Source organism: Muntiacus reevesi, chromosome 22 (genome assembly GCF_963930625.1).
Source record: "Muntiacus reevesi chromosome 22, mMunRee1.1, whole genome shotgun sequence".
Classification (NCBI taxonomy): domain Eukaryota; kingdom Metazoa; phylum Chordata; class Mammalia; order Artiodactyla; family Cervidae; genus Muntiacus; species Muntiacus reevesi.
In genome coordinates, this window is record NC_089270.1 from 44454442 (window position 1) to 44459397 (window position 4956).

At 42.5% G+C, this 4956-nt stretch overlaps 1 pseudogene; it reads right to left on the reverse strand.

The window, feature by feature from the left end:
- Nucleotides 1–1879: 1879 nt before the first annotated feature.
- Nucleotides 1880–2390, reverse strand: LOC136152763 (mitochondrial pyruvate carrier 2 pseudogene; annotated as a pseudogene).
- Between the last annotated feature and the right edge of the window lie 2566 nt (nt 2391–4956).

The following is a 4956-nucleotide window of genomic DNA, read 5'->3' on the forward strand; positions in this document are numbered from 1 at the left end:
AAAAGTTTTTTTATTTATATTTGCATTAAAAATTTGATAACATCATTACAAGTTTAGCAAAGAAAGAGAAATACTCGTAACCTAAACACAACTCATAATTTTTGTTAACTCCCTGTTAATAGTCAACATTTTTAACAGTCATAAACATGACATATGAATAATTTTATATCCTGCTTCTTCACTTAACCTGCCATTGTTCACATTTTCCCATATATTTTGAAAGTTTATGACTTTCTAAATTGCAGAATTGTTGATTTATGATATTATATTATTTTCAGGTGTAGCACATGGTGATTCAAAATTTTTATGGATTATATACTCCACTTGCAGTTACTATAAAATATTGGCTATATTCCCTGTGCTGTCCAATATATCCTCGTAGCTTATTTTAAACATAGTAGTTTGTACCTCTTAACCCCGATCCCTAGCTTACCCTGCCCCCACTTTTGTAAAATACTCCCTTTATTAAACTCCCCTAAATACCCATTTGGCATGAACTGATTTCCTGCACTCTGATAAACACAGATGGCATTCACATGACTTGAGATTTTCCGTGTGTGATGATTGCCTGTTTCACCAAGTGACATCGTTAGAGGCTGAATCTACCTGTGTGTTGCATTGCCGTGATTTCACTACAACCAAGCTTTCCCTTGTGTGGGAAGAAAACACTATGGTAAGTGCATCATCAGGGTGTCATGCAGACGAAATGATGCCTAAATGTCTTCTGACAGAGATCAATCTAGGGGTCAGACTGGCCCACAAAGGCCACCTGAGTCCTCAGTATAACTCTGCTTAAAAGTCAAAATGAGGAGGGGAGGGGTAAAATAGGAGTTTGGGACCAACATATACACACTACTAAATGTGGGCTTTCCCGGTGGCTCCGAGGTAAAGAATCTGCCTACAATGCAGGAGTCTCACAAGATGGGGATTTGATCCCTGGGTCAGGAAGATCCCCTGGAGGAGGACATGGTAACCCACTCCAGTATTCTTGCCTGGAGAATCCCATGGACAGAGGAATCCGGCGGCTACAGTCCATGGGATCACAAAGAGTCGGACACGAGTGAAGTGACTTAGCACCCACTTATGCCCTACTATATGTAAAGTAGATAACCAACAAGGACTTACTGTATAGCACAGGGAACTGACTCAGTATTCTGCAATAACCTATATGGAAAAGAATCTGAAAAGGAATGGATATATATATACACATAACTGAACCACTTTGCTGTACAATAGAAATGAACAACATTATAAATCAACTATACCCCAATATAAAATAAAAATTAAATTTTAAAGAAATAGCAATGATCATCCCATCAAGTTTCTTAGAGGAAACCAGAACCTTCCCTGGAGGTCACCAGACTCTCTGGTTTTCCAAGTTGTTTTCTCCATGCCTTGTGTACCCTACAGTTGAAAGCATGTCCTAACACTTACTGTTAATATGCCCGAGGATGAGATTAAGTCCTTTCAAAACCTTCAGTTCAGGTTGGGAGGTCAATCAAACCAGGTCTCTGTCTTTGAGGAGCAGAGCCACAGCTGCTTTGGACAGAACCCGGGCCCAGAGTGGGGTTTGCTTTGCTCAGTATTGGAGACCAGCAGGGTCTTCTGCCCTTTCCTGAGAGTCAAAGAGGGAATGTCATAGAAAGAAGTAAAGCCACAGCTTTGGTTTTGTTGGTTTTACTTACTTGTTTGTTATTAAAACTTGCTTTTTCTTTTCTCCCTGTTGAATCAAGTGCGGTCTCCCAATTACAGTTAGATTATCATGCTTTACAAATATCAGTACCACCTCATCAATAACTGAAATAATAAATCAAACTGCTAATAGGTCTCAGTGGGTATGTCCACATCTAGATTGTTAGGGATCTAGATGGTCAGGAACTCATTTGTCTGCTCTAGCTTTTAGCTTATTTGGTTACATCTCCAAATATGAAAGAGGTGAGAGGTTCTTGCTGTCGCGACAAAGTATTTATCAGCAAACCGACTCCAGTTTGGGGGAATAATTATAAGTGAGTGTCTTGACCAAGTAAACCCTGTAGTCATCAAAACAGAAGATTGGACTATGCTGAATTTTTCTGCAGGTCTGACCACATCAGTCAGTCCAGGACACATCTACTCTCTTTCACTAATTGGAACCCAGAAAAATACTCTCCCAGGACCCGCTGGGAGCTGTACATCAGCTTCCATTTCTCAGGAACCAGGAGCCCCAGTTTATCAAGGACCTGGTGGTAGGTGGCCTGCAGCCCCCAGGTGCCAGGCACTGACATCTCTGCAGGTGGGTGACTGGGCCACCAGCTGGGAGAGTGGCCACGTGCTCGTCCCTGGCTGGCCATGGGGATCAGCTTGTCATTTCCCGCTGCCTCGTACCCTCCTCTCCCCCGGGAGCCCTCCATGTAGCTCAGCCTGTGTTCCTGTGAACCTGGCGGCCCCCTCCCCACCCCACCCCCTCAAGAAGAAGGCTATAAAGTAGCAAAATTTGGCCTGACAGTCAAGGAACCTGAGCTTCTGTCTTGTACTTGACTTTTGGCAAGCCACTTGGCACCTGTATGCCTGCTTCCATTCGTAGAATGAGATGGCTGAACGGCCCTACTGTGTGCCAACACAAAGAGGGTGGTGAGAATTGGAAATGGGCGCCCACTGCTGCAGAGGCTAGACTCAGGCAGGCCGCCTGGGTTTGGCTCCTGGCCTCGGGGCACCAACGCTCTAATCTGAAAGTTGGATATCTTATGGTACCTTTCTCAGAGTTGTGAGGATGAAGTGAGCGCACATGTATACAATGATAAGAGCAAGGCCTGAGACATGGAAAATGCCAAGTGGTAGCTGGTAGTACTAAAGCCAAGCAGGTGTGTGAGGTGAGGGGGACCCCTCCCATGACTTACGTTTCCATCAGGTGTGAGAACTATGGGAACCCAGCCTTACTCTGAAGGGTTACTCTCATCTTAGCCTCATGCTGAGTTGCCTGTGGGGCCCATGGAACATCAGCTCCGTCACAGGACAGTTTGGGGAGGAGACCATGCTCTACTCTTTTGTTTTGTTTTTTCCTTCTGTCTCAAATGGTCAGTTTGCAATACATGATAATACCACCAGCATCTGTTTCTGAACATTTCTACTCATAAGAACCAAAAAAACTCCCAAGAAGAAAATACTTTTCTCTCTGTTGGACTAGAGTCTTTCTGAAACAGCTTTCCACCAGGAGATTAATTATAGAAGCCATGGTATTTCCTGAAAATGGTAAAACATTTGAAAGCAGTCCTAAGACACTGCTTGATAAATGGCTTGACTCTTTATTGCCTAACAATCCAAAAGAAAAATGCATGTTTGAAACAGAACAGGATGTAATGGAAATCTAAGTAGATGGACTGTAAAATGGATTTTATTAACTATTTACAGTGGCTATGTAAATTGTTTTCATCTCTGCTTGAGAAAGTTCCCTGTCAGGGTTTCTGGGCCTTCCTTGGTGCTTCTCTGATTTGTGGTGTAAAGATGAGTGGCTCCAAATGTGAGTGTTGTCAGCGAGATCTCCAGATAAGCCTCACTAGGTTACTGCAAACCTTGCCTTATGGAGGGACTGTGTCCTTCAGAGAGAGCGTCTTCCATTAAAGACAGGAAAAAACTAAGAAGGAACAGTGCCTTTGCATCCTGAATGTCTCATGTCACCACTGTTCCCGGCAATTTGTCTCTATTGTAATAGACCCAGATGGTGCAGTTCAGTGGTGAGGTCATCTCTTAAAACATAATATGTAATTGACTCTACAACTTGCTTATCTAAATATGACCTTTCTATGGTGCCATTTGTGAAAAGTCTATCCCAGTTCACCCATATGTTTGGAAAGGGTTTCAATTTACTTTTTTAAAATGTTAATTTGATCTTGTCTCAAAATATACAGTCACTTTTCCATTCTTTGTGGGATCTGTCAAGTAGTTTGTGAATTATTGCATCTCTGCTCTTGGCCTGCCTTCCGATGCAGTCACTGAACATTGGGAGAGCCTTGGGGCCCTGTGGTGCTGTGCTACCAGCATACTAGTTACCTACAAAATGAGGGCATCCCAAAACCATCTTTCTATTAAAAAAAAAGTGAAAATTCAAAAGAAGTACTAGGACTGATATCACAGTAGGAAAAATATCAGAATGTTGTTCTACTTCTTTACACTTAATTATGGTTTAGTATTATTTTCACTTTTAATTATATTTTAATTATATACCGGGGTGGTGGCACCATGGTCTTCTTAGTTCTTAGGCCTTCTAAAGTCTTACTCAGTCCTGATAAGGATTGAGTCAGGATAGGACTCCAGGCTGAGATGTTCATGACCGGGCCTCACATGTGCTACTGTTGCTTCTGTGTTGTAGGAGCCATGAGATGGGACCATGAATACTGCCCTTCTGTTCTCAGATCACAGCATGATATGGTAAGTGCATGGTGAAGGCCCTTATAATTATACTCACTGTCTCTGATATTAATGGCTCCACTGTAAGCCCAATACAGAAGTGCTATACAGTAGGACTTTGTTATTTATCTATTCTGTATATTAAGTGGACCAGAATGTTCATTCCAGTTTTTCTGTATGATCTTATGAAAAATCTGAACCAACTAGGGCTTCCCTGGTAGCTCAGATGGTAGAGAATCTGCCTGCAATGCAGAAGACCAGAGTTTGATCCCTGGGTCAGGAAGGTCCCCTGGAGAAGGAAATGGCAAACCATTCCAGTATTCTTGCCTGGAGAATTCCACGGACAGAGGAGCCTGATGGGCTACAGTCCATGGGGTTGCAAAGAGTCAGACACGACTAAGTGACTAGCACACACAATATATAGTAGTTTGCATCTTCCAACGCTAAACTTCCAACCCGTGTTAACTCTTTTTAATCTTCATATCAAACTCTGAAGCTGATATTAGCTCCATTTTACACACAAAAAACCTGAAGCTCAAAGGTTGATCTACTTGACCAAAGCCCTTCTACAGA